This window comes from Pinus tabuliformis, chromosome 8 (genome assembly GCF_031772625.1).
Source record: "Pinus tabuliformis cultivar Carrire ecotype Pingquan chromosome 8, CPIR1, whole genome shotgun sequence".
Classification (NCBI taxonomy): domain Eukaryota; kingdom Viridiplantae; phylum Streptophyta; class Pinopsida; order Pinales; family Pinaceae; genus Pinus; species Pinus tabuliformis.
In genome coordinates this window covers 1,010,958,208-1,010,970,601 of record NC_142294.1, presented here as the reverse complement: position 1 = coordinate 1,010,970,601, position 12,394 = coordinate 1,010,958,208, and the positions used below count along the sequence as shown (strand labels likewise).

Genomic DNA, 12,394 nt, shown 5'->3' with positions numbered 1-12,394 from the left:
CTGCGCCACGAGTTCCGCAGAGATTCAAATCTACCGGCTAGATCGTGTATGGCGCACTACACTCATTTATTACCAACTGCTTTGCAGCCGAGTATGCATCTGCAATTTCCTGAAGGTTGATACTCCGAGTTCTTAGCCTGTTCAAATGTCCTGTTGTTGCACAAAAGGCCCAGAACCACTAAAGCGCTCCCCAAAACCCGTGCACAACTTCTACAGGAAGCTCAACGTTACGGAGAAATTAAACTGTTCATGTCAAAGGTGGCAAGTCTGGAACGAGGTAAGCCTAAATATAGTCCTCCCATGCAATTGGTTCGAAAAGTGGTGAAGTCGACGTATCAAAGGGGTAGAAAACCGTAAATTTCAGTCTGTGCATGAATTTGCAAGTGTCCTCTTATTTCTGCATGAGAATTGTCATCGTAGTGTATATGTGGGATTTTCTACAGGGTTTGGTTCATAATTGAGCCACTGTCAAGGCTCACCTGAAGACAGTCATGAATTTATAAACTGTGTGCATGATAGAGGCGTAACTCTGCACTCTGTCTGAGGAAATCCCAAAGGTCCATCTTTTCATACGCGCTAGCCAGCTCAGGCCACCACAACAAGCTTTTACCATGCCAGGTGGGTTCATCAGGAAAGAGCCTACAGACTCAAAGAAGCTACCAGAAACCCCTAAGGTGGTAGACCTGTTTTCTCGTGCACGGTGGATGTCATTCTGTGATAAGCTTCAAGGTCACGATGACGAGGTTGCAGAGGAATTCTTGTGATCCTTGCAGCCAAAGTCCAAAACGTTGGTTGTTGTCAACTTCAGAGGTTTGACCCTCAGACTTACCCCACAGTTCATTAGCAGGGTCACTGATCTACCGATGGGGGTACCTTGGGATAAGGAGGAGAGAAAACTAGGCCAGAAGGCTAAGAAGGAATTCTTTTTTCCGGAGGAGAAATTCTCAGAAGACAAGAATGGAGTGTGAATAACCAGCCTACAACCATTCTGGAGTGAGGTCAGCCTCCAAATTATGAAGTATATCACGTGTGAGGGCCGATTCAGCATCGTGTATGGATACCATTTTCGGCTGCTCACAGAACTTAGGCACCAAATGGACCTACCCTCAGAGAAAAAGTTGAGCATCCCTTACTTCCTCCTGCAGTCCATGACTGAGTGTGCCACTAAGTTGAGAGAGGGGACGCCAGATCAGATAGCCCATCATGGGCTCATTAAGATCCTCGTGGAAGATGCACTTCACACGTATACCGTCCCTCTCTCCTGGGAAACCTTCTGAAATTTGACTAAGGATGATGACATCCGAGTGCTGGCTGAGGAGCTCACCTCCTCCAGCAGTGAGGAGAAGGAACCAATTCAAACAGAGAAGAAAGAGAAAGGCCAAGAAAACATGGCCAAATCACCAAAGAAAGAGCACAATGGAAAACAAGCAATGGGAAGAGGTGGAAAAGAAGGCCGGGTTCCATGACAGTGAGGAGGATACTACTTCAGAAGCCTGGGATGTGAGAATGGCGGTTAAAGCAATGAAGGACGAGGAGCTGGATTAGTTGCTCAAGGATGAGCAATCATTTTAGCAGGGGGGTGATGATGAGCCCCAAATTTGGTAACATTTTGGGCTCATTTGGCCTAACTACCCTTGTTCAATCCTTCATTTTTCATAACTTATGCATTATTTTCTAGTATGTTTATGTCATTTGTACGAATAAGGGTAGTCACTATTCCTAGGTGGCTAACACGTGTTCATTTCAGGATTTTTGACACATGTTAAAGCAAAACCGAGCAGACATGGGCTAGGAGACGACCAAGCTTGGGTTGAGGATTCATAGGGGGTTTGTCTATGGCATTAAATAGCCTCCCTCGGGATCTTCACCCCCAACTCCGAGCTCCAAAGGCCACCAAAACCGGATCTAGAAGGCAGCCAAGCAGATTTCTTGGAAGGAGCTGTTCACTCACAGTTTGGGCAGCCAAGTCCCATAGATTTAGGAGGCCAGCTAGGGCCTCGTAGTGTATAAATGTTAAGGATTCAGCCTTCGAAAAGGACTTTTTGAAAAACTCTTGCATATTCTGCACTACGTTCTGCTAGCTCTGTTTTGTTCTTTTGTAGCCATTATTGGCATAACTCTTGACTTATGATTATTTTTTGATAATGGGAAGCAGTCAGATTTGATATCAGCTCTGATTTTTTTTATAGGAGCCATAGCTCTCGAGGTTGGAGCCAACCTGAGAGCCTAGGGCCTCCTTATTTGTATTGTTATCTTTCCTTTAAGCACTATGATTTTCCTTTTATGCATCTGAAATGAAGTTTGTTGAGCTAGATTTAATTGTGTTGGTTAAGTAGGTTATTGTTGAGGAATAGAATTACTTCAAATGTGTAGAACATATTGATAAGATAAATATTGATAAAAGCTCCATAAAAGGGTTGCCTGCACTCTCAGTTTCACCTCTCCCTTATTGGATCAGGGGTTGGAATTGTGGAGCCGGTGCTGCTCAACAAAAACACTAGTTTGCTTGACCATGCAATCATTGGTGTAATTTTTTTCATTTGTAGAAGTTAGTCATGCATTTAGACCTTTTTAGATGTTCCTTTGATTAAGTGTTGTACATGGTTCTCTTTGGAAATAAAACTGATGTTCATTTGTTTCATTGACAGTTTGGATAGATTAGCTAATATTTCCATTGTATGCAGGATTTGCTTGATTCAGTTAAGTGCACACCATGCAGGGCATATCCATCTTTCCCTCATCCACCCAAGCTTCGCCCAGGCCAGCTACTCCATCTCCTAGTCATCTTCTTCGTCTCACAACTCCTCTTCTGTCCACGAAACCCTACCTTCTTGCTCTTCCATTGCCTTAGCCTTCCTTAAGACAAGTTAGCTCTCCACACCCTCTCATCACTTCATCCATTAGTCACTGGGTCATCTCAGACCCCTACCCTACCTCCCTATCCATTCATGCATCCTCTTTCACTCACCCATCTTCCAAAATCCAATGTCAGAACATCGTGTAGAAATTTCTGAACATCCTGTAGAAATCCCTGAAACATCCTGTAGAACCCTCGCAGACTTCCTGTAGAAGCTCACAAGTGAGGTTGATGGATATCCAAACTTGGTGAAACTCTCTGGAAGGGTGTTAGCTTCCAAGCATTTCTCCTCCTTGATTCACCCCTGCACAGTAAGAAGCCAGTTTAAAGTACATGAATGATAATTTTGATAACGTAATAAAAAATACCAAAAAGATTTGTTCTTTAGATAGAGATAGCATAGGCATGTGCATTTCACCTTTGTAGAAGTAATGGCATCTTTTTCAATAGTTTGCATCCTCTCCTTTGCATCAGTAGGCTAGCTGGTAGAATTAGGGTTTGCTAGGGTTTATGTTACTCTTTGACTTTCAGTTTCTTTCTGCAAGTAGATCAGCTTCCTTTGAGTTAGATTCCATCCATCAGGTACAAAGCTTCTTCTAAGAGCCCATAGAAGTTGGCTTGAGCCCCTAGCGGACTTGTGCCAGCTGACCAAGTGACAGCTACGGCAAGAGCTAGTACTTGTGCATACAACACTGTCGCTTCCAAGCTTGTTACGAACTACCGAGTTGATAAGAGTAAAGAAGGGAGTCCCAGGAGTTGCAGCATTATTGCTGCAATACTGGAGCCCACCAATTAGCTCTTGGTACTAGAGCACCCAGAATTCCCTTTGAAGTGGGAGGGTCCTACCTGGTTGATCCTGCTAATAGTCATATGCTTGTCTCAAAGATTAATCCATGCATGTCTAAGTATGAACTAATTCAGACTGTGAATATGTGGATGGTTCATTAAATCAGTTATAGTTTTTTTTATGGTACCATACTACTTGGATAACCGTAGTAATTATAGAGCTAATACGTGCACCAAGTATTGACTCTTTGGAAGGGATGAATTTTTTAGATCAAAGGTTGGCGTGGGCCTGCTCACTTATCCGGTGAATCATTATAACTCGATGGATCACACAACCCTTGTGCTGGTGATGCTTCATTGAAATTTTTTTCCCTATCAACTTTCGATGGTAGGATAGAGGCCTACAATGGTGGTGATGGTTGATGAATAATTAGGGTTCGATCCCAGAAAGGGAGCCTAAGAAATGGATACCACATCCAAGGAAGGTAGCAGGTGCACAAATTACCCAATCCTAACATGGTGAAGTAGTGACAATAAATAACAATACTAGGCTCATCGAGTCTTGTAATTGGAATGAGTACAATCTAAATCCCTTAATGGGGATCCATTGGAGGGCATGTCTGGTGCCAACTGCCTTGGTAATTCTAGCTCCAATAGCGTATATTTAAGTTGTTGCAGTTAAAAATCTCGTAGTTGGATCTTGTGTCATAAAGGTTAGTCTGCCTACTTGGTTTGCACCTTCCCTTCCATCCATTTTTTTAGCATCATGCTCCTGGCCTTAATTGGCTGGGTTGCAGCTCCAACGCTATTACCTTGAAAAAATTAGAGTGCTTAAAGCAAGCTTATGCTCTGAATACATTAGCATGGAATAACATGATAGGAGTCTGGTCCTATTGTCTTGGCCTTCAGGACTGGAGTAATGATTAATAGGCATTGTTGGGGACATTTGTATTTCATTGTCAGAGGTGAAATTCTTAGATTTATGAAAGACGGACCACTGTGAAATCATTTTCCAAGGATGTTTTCATTAAACAAGAACGAAAGTTGGGGGCTCGAAGACGATCAAATATCGTCCTAGTCTCATCCATAAATGATGCTAACCAGGGATCAGTGGATGTTTCTCTAAGGACTCCGCTAACACCTTCTAAGAAGTCAGAGTGTTTGGGTTCTGGGGGGAGTATGGTCACAAGGCTGAAACTTAAAGGAATTGAAGGAATGACACCACCAGGAGTAGAGCCTGTGACTTAATTTGACTCAACATGGGGAAACTTACCAGGTCGAGACATAGTAAGAATTGACAGATTGAGAGCTCTTTCTTGATTCTATGGATGGTGGTGCATGGCCATGATTAGTTGGTGGAGCGATTTGTCTGGTTAATTTTGATAACGAACGAGACCTCAGCCTAGTAACTAGTTACGCGGAGGCTCCCCTTTGTGGCCAGCTTCTTAGAGGGACTATGGACATTTAGGCCATGGAAGTTTGAGGCAATAACAGGTCTGTGATTCCCTTAGATGTTATGGGTTGCACATGCACTACACTAATGTAGCCAATGAGTTTTCCTTCCGAGTTCCAGAGGATCAGGAAATCATCTCAAATTGCATCATGATGGGGATAGACCATTGCAATTATTGGTCCTCAATGAGGAGTTCCTAGTAAGAGCGTGTCAACAACTTGTGTTGACTACGTCCCTTCCCTTTGTACACACCACCCGTCGCACCTACTTATTGAATGATCTAGTGAAGTGTTAGGATTGCATCGACCATGGTGTTTTGTTGCTATCGACATTGTGAGAATTTCATTGAACCTTATCATTTAGAGGAAGGAGAAGTCATAACAAGGTTACGGTATGTGAACCTGGAGTAGGATCATTGATAGCAGGGGTTTTCCTTTCTGGTTTGGGTCAGGTGGTTTTCGATTGCAATGTGGGCCCATGTGGTGTGTCTCTAAGGGAGTGGGTTTGGTGTTTGCCAAGAACATTCTTGCTTGCTTGTCTTGAGGTCACGCTTATTTTTTCATGTGTACTTGCAAGCCATGCTTGTGCTTGTCACACCCATCCTTTGTTCTTCTTTCCCAAAATGTGTTTCTGTAGGGAGTTCGAAAGCTTATTTCTTGGGATCCCTCTCTGATGATCTATTTGGCAGGGCATGGTTGCTACAGTTTAGGTGCATAGGCAATATGATGGATACATTTAGACTCATTCGTAGCGGCAGTGCTCGACCTTTTTTCATTGGAAGGCATGGGACAAGTGTGTAGGCCTCCATAGTTGGTTCTCTCTAAAAGGAGGTGGTGGTTTATGTGTTGCTTGGGTGAGTTTTTTTGTTGGTGGTTGGGTCAAGGGAGTGGTTGGCGCATGCCTGGTACCTCAAAGATTTCGTAAGGGGAGATTGTTAGGGTGGGGTCAATATAGGATGGATGAAGAGTGGTTCAACCAGTTGGGTTGGCCACCCTAGTCCTCTCAACTATTGCTCTATATGCCCTCGTGGAAGGGTTTGGTGTCCAGGTAATGAAAAACCCCTCCCTCAGCGTAAGCTCCATCGAGATTACAATTTTCCCCACCAATGGGTATGAGGTAGCATTCTTATCTCATGCCTTTGTCATCAAGGGAATTCCTTGTCGTCTCATGAGTGACTCCCCTTCTAAGGAAAGAAGTAGCGGATTGTGTCTTTGTTTCTCCCTTTGGATTATGGGTTTTTTGTGCGACTTGGTCGTTTCTTGGTTTCGTGGTGTGCACTTTATGGGCATCCCTCTCTTTAGTGGCCTTGCACCGTTGATGTATCAGTGTATTTGTCATTTCAAGCCTTGTGATGGGTTGGGGGGCTTTTTACCTCTCAGTGACGTGCTCTAGACACTGATCTCATCGTGTCCCTCCTCTTTTCTAGTGGTCAAGTTTAGGGGTTGTTTCATTGTTGTTTGTGATGTTGTAAACTAGAAAGGGTGTTAGGTTGTAGTGTATGCGGGAGGGTGTGAAGAGGCGGGATTCTTTGATTTGGTGCCTTGTTTTCTTTCTTTTTGGTTAGGAAAGAACTCCTCAATGTGTTGTTCAGCCTCTCTCTTTTCTTGGGATTTTTATTTCTTTGGTGTTGTTTTCTTCCCTTCTTCCTTTTTCCCCTAGCTTTACAGAGAAAAGGTAGGATTGTTGTGGATTGGTGTTTGGGAAGGATGAAAAGTAGTGCGAGTTCCTGGAGTGGCCACCCTAGTCCTTCTCGATCACCATCCCCTATAGTTTCCCTAATTTTTGCAAAGGCATAGGGTTTGGGAAGCTTGTTCTCTGTTTGAGCCTGACCTTGTGAGACAGTAACCACGTTTAATATCTATTTCTTTCATGTTGTTTTCTTCCCTTTTTCCTTTTGGCCCCTAGCTTTACGGAGAAAATGTGGGATTGTTGTGGATTGTTGTTTGGGAAGGACGAAAAGCAGTGCAAGTTCCTGGGTTGGCCACCCTAGCCCTTCTCGATCGCCATCCCCTGCAGTTCTCCCCTTTTTGTGAAGGAGCAGGGTTGGGGAATCTTGTTCAATGTTTAAGTCTCTGCTTGTGAGCAGGTAGCCACATTTTATATCTCTATCTTTCATTTTGTTTTCTTCCATTCTTCCTTTTGGCTCCTAGCTTTACAGAGAAAAGGTGGGATTGTTGTGGATTGGTTTTCAGGAAGGACAAACATAGTGTGAGCTCCCAGGTTGGCCACCGTAGTCCTTCATGATCCCTGTCCCCTGCAGTTCCCCCCTTTTTAAGAAGGTATGGGGTTTGGGAATATTGTTCTTTGTTTGAGCCTCCCCTTTTGAGTTAGTAGCCACATTTGATATATCTTTCTTTCATGTTGTTTTCTTCCCTTCTTCCTTTTGGCCACTAGATTTATGGAGAAATGGTGGGATTGTTATGGATTGGTGTTCCGGAAGGAGGAAATGCAATGCAAGCTCTCTAGATGTCCACCCTAGTCCTTCTCGATTGTCATCCCATTCAATTCCGCCCTTTTTGTGAAAGAACAGGGCTTGAAAGGATTGTGCTTTATTTGAGCCTCCCCTTGTGAGCCGGTAGCCATGTGTGATGTCTATTTATTTCACCTTGTTTTCCTTCCTTCTTCCTTTAGGTCCCTAGCTTTACAGAGATAAGGGGGAACTATTTTGGAATGGTGTTCAAGAAGGATTAAAAGTAGTGCGAGCTCTTGGGGTGGCCACCCTAGTCCTTCTCGATTTTTGTTCCATGCATTTACCCCCTTTTTAAAGGGCATGGGGCTTGGTAAGATTGTTCTTTGTTTGACCCTCCTCTTGTGAGGGGTTACATAGCTTTGTTTCTCATTCTTTCATGTGTTTTTCTTCCTTTCCTCCTTTTGGCACTTAGCCTTACATATGTCATGACGGGTGCCCCTATTCAATCTCGTGGTGGATTTGTCGGTAATACGTGGAAACAACTCTCAGCAACGGATATCTCGGCACTTGTTACGATGAAGAACGTAGAAAAATGTGATACTTAGTGTGAATTGTAGAATCTGGTGAATCATCGAGTTCTTTAATGCAATTTGCACCCGAGGACTTGGTCGAGGGAACATCTATTTGGGCATCGCATCCCATTCAAATGCACTCCCTACAATATGTTAGGGAGTAGTGGAGGTGGTCGTCTGTGCCTAATACAATACAGTTGGCTGAAATACGTCAAGCGATGTTTCGTTGCATGCGCCAGTGAGTGGTGATATTTTCCCCTTGGATGGGCAGTCGACGTTAGTTGATGCAGGCTTTGCGTGGCATTGTTCAAACTCGTTATGCTCTCTCTTGTCCTCCCATCAGGTAGGGTAGATTTATCTCCAACTTGCAACCTCAGCTCAGGTGAGAACACCCACTGAGTTTAAGCATATAATTAAGCGGAGGAAATGAAACTTACAAGCATTCAAATAGTAGCGGCGAGCAAACCGAGAAGAGCCCAACATAAAAATTGGGTAGTAGCGTCACCTGAATTATAGTCTGTAGAAGCTTCCTTAGTTGTAGACCTAGGCCAAGTCCCTTGGAAGGGGGCACCTAAGAGGTTGACAGCCCCATCGGGCCTGTTAGAGCCTAGATTTGCCTCAGGCTAAAAAGACAAGGTTTTAGGTCCACATCAAACCATGCTCAGCCTCGTAGCTAGCCCTACAAGGACAGGAGAGGGCTCTCTCCGGGTCAATCTTAGTGAAACATAATCAATGGGGCTTGAGATGAATAATTTAATGACTAATCTTAGGCTAGGTATGAAAGTGAAAATTTTTGATTTGAGTTTTTGGGGGTTTTGTTGGAAAAAAGGGACAGGCAAATTTTGGGTCCAGGGATGAGGCCAGATTTTTGCAGAGTTCAGGTAGGGGAAAGATAGGCAGTAGTTTTGATGCTTTGGATTGAAAGAATGGGTGGATCATACTGGTGAAGAGACAAGGAGGGCAAGAAGGTCTCAAGAGTCCTCCTCAAACAGATGAAAACATGAAGAATTAAACAAAATATCCAGGCAGAGCATAACAGTCTATGAATTCTACCTTAATCAATCATTTGTTTAATTGTAGAAGACAAGAGAAGGGAAAATGATATACAATAACATCAATGAACTTACAAATACATAGAGAAACAAACCATCAAAACATAGAGCCACATGGATCCCAACAAGTGCTGCAAAACCCTGGTCCTTCCTTTGCCAAAATTGCAGAAATGAAATGTAAATGAAATGGCACTCTATTGTACATTTGGCAAAGGAATTTGGGAATTGATGCCATGAATTGTGTCTAGTTATCATTTTACTCATCAAACAATTCATTTGGCTAACCAAGCTAGGAGAAAACTTGATTTTCCCAAGGTCACTTCAGAGGTGCATCAATTCTGTCGAGGCAATTGTATTTTTGACATTTCTCTTAAACCATGACACCTGTGTAAAAAATGAAAGAGGTTTTTCTTCCTTGTACTGTTGTGGAAAAATACCTCTTTCATCTTTTCCAAATTCATCTTTCCTTGCTCAGAAAAATCATTGGAGTAAAACCTACCCCAATGTGTGGAACAAGAGGTTTGTCGAAATGAAGCGAAATGAAGGGGATAGGGAGCTTCTAAATTCTTGAGGAAATTTTGGGAAGTATGGAGTGTTGTTAGGAAGTAGGGGAAAGTGTAATCTCAAAAATTGAGTGAGGGAAAGGGGTCCAAAAGGGAAAAACATAGGCCTAGCCTAGAAAATAGGGTTTGTAGCAAGAAACTAGGTTTTGTGCGAAAATGAGGAATTTGGGGGATTTTAGTGATGGGAAGTGTTTAATAAGGTACATTAAGGATAGGGGAAGGTGTATGAACATCAAGATACAAGTTTTGCTGATAATTTGACCGTCCAAGAGAAATTTCCTTCAAAACCCTAGGAGAGGGAAACGAACTTTTCCTATGCGCAATTGAAGCATGAATGAGGTGTAAAATGACCCATTGGAACCTGACATGACGATGAAACCTCTGAATGATGTTACACTCAGCTGAATGGTGACATGGACTGACATTTGGACAATTTTGAAAGGAGTAAAAGCAAACCCTAGACCTAATTCCTAGTGACAAAATTTTTCTTGAAGACTAACTAAAATAACAAAATTTGACCTTGACACCTTCAAATCACTTTGTAAGAGCACATTTGATCACTGGAGTAAGGCTGTAAAGACTGACACTAACATTGGCTCCAATGGGGATGGTAGTTCCTTGGAGGTTAGAAGAACTACAGATCTTTGGAAGAGTAGACAAGTGCCTTCATTCATTGGGAAATGGAGTCAAAAACTCAAGCTAAAATGCATGACTAAAAACTGATGACTTGACGACACAAATTGACTCTCACTCAACTAAAAACTGACTCGATACTTAAACACAACCGAAAAACTGGAAATGATGCTCAAGGTTGAGCTTATTCATCAAACCTACTCTAACTGTTCTATTTCACTGCCATATCAAGTGAAATGAAACAGCCAATGCAACCATGTAAGCATCATGGCTGATATTTGATTTCTTCCCAAATGCTTTCTGATGCACAGGAAAAGGGAAGAATCGAAAGGCAACTCCCATGGAAACTTGGAATCAAGTTGACTGCTGATAAAATTGCAAAGCATGAATTGACCGGATGACTTAAAGAATACTACAAAAGGATCTTCATAAACATCACTATTGATTTACATCAACACATTACTGCTCTGGTCCAAGTAACCATCATAGCTGGATATTAAGATTTTCCTCACATCTGTGCTGTCTTTCTTTGGTGATTGCAGCAAGTTGTCAAAAGGATCCTAAATTTCGTGAATAACCAAACTCTATTGCTGATTCCAAACAGAACAAAATTCTTCTTTATCAATCTCCTCATATGATTGAAAACATTGGTGTGAGCTTTGTAATGAAAAATCTATTAAACAAGATAATGAATTCGACTTTTGAATAAGATTATTATCAACATTATTTTCTATCACATGGTTAGCTAATGGAGAATAACTTTTACAGAAAACATCATCCAACACACAAGCAATAGGATCATCAAAAACTTAAGAACACTGCTGCGATGTATCCATTAAAATGGTATGACATCCAACTGGTTGTTCATCTTTTTCTTTAGAGATATTATGAAAATTCTACCTTATAAACTAAAATGATTCGAAACAAAAGGGTACAGAATCCCCTTGCATCATTAAATCATGTATTTCGGCTGCCACACCTTCATCTGTAATCTGACCTTCATCCTCAAAATTAAAGCTGAGAGATTGTTGATTTCCTACAGGCTGCTTTTTCGAAGATTTACTGTGCATTTTACCCTTCAAAAACTGAAATGATTCAAAACAGAAAGGTAGGGAATCATCCTGTATCGTTTGATCATATGTGCCAACTTCCATGTCTTCATGTGAAACTTAACAATCAATGGCGTTTGGGAGTTGGAAATCTGAATATGAGAAGTCTTGAACAAGGTTTTTATTGCCCTCAAGATGGTCCAAATCAAGACTTATTGATAGCTGATTTCTGATTGCATGGAAGTTGTCTCTGATGAAATGAAATGAATCAAAACAAAAAGGAAAAGGTCCTTCACTTACTTCAAAATTTGTAGTACTTTCCTCATCACTGTCATAGCTGATATGCATCAGTTGATCACTGTACTCGAGCTGCTGAAAACGAACTTCCTCTTCCCACAAACTAGTTGCTGATTTGTCTGCAAGATTAGCTTTTATTTGGAGGACATAATCATCATCATACTGATCAAACTGAGGCAAATCATCAGTATAAAACACATCATCAAGCATACATGTCATATCAACAGATCTCTCTTCTCCAAGATGATCAATAAAACAATCATTGTCAGATCTATGACAACTGGGATAAGAAACAAAATGTTTTATATCAACAACTTGTTCTTCTTCAATCAGTGAGCCATGGGCTTGAACATCATACTCATTCCTTGTGGTGATCCTCTGCATCATCTCTTCCACTGCACTTACCAAAATGTCAAGATTTACCTCTAGAGATGTCGATTCCTCCGGATCTATATTTTTCATCTCTTCTTCTTTCAACCTTGCCCTTCAGATCAGCAAGTGAGCCTCTACATTTACTGCACTGTTCTGCATCTCTTCAAGTGTTGCAAGGTTCCTTTCTCTCAGCTGAAACTCCATTTCTGGATCAAAGGCACCCGGATAGTGCAAGAGAGCAGATCTAGGAGGAGGCCTTATATCAACTAGCATCGAATAATAAACTTGATTAAATCTGGCAGAAAATTGTTGTACTATCTCCCCTGACTGTCTTTTCAGCTGGTTATACT

At 41.9% G+C, this 12,394-nt stretch overlaps 1 non-coding gene and 1 pseudogene across 1 annotated transcript; both read left to right on the top strand.

Moving 5' to 3' along the window:
* Positions 1 to 3,700: 3,700 nt before the first annotated feature.
* Positions 3,701 to 5,514, top strand: LOC149238809 (18S ribosomal RNA; annotated as a pseudogene).
* A 2,532-nt stretch (positions 5,515 to 8,046) lies between these two features.
* LOC149238808 (5.8S ribosomal RNA) lies at positions 8,047 to 8,200 on the top strand. The gene has a single exon (XR_016246901.1). It is a non-coding gene; the product is annotated as a 5.8S ribosomal RNA (ribosomal RNA).
* Positions 8,201 to 12,394: the final 4,194 nt, after the last annotated feature.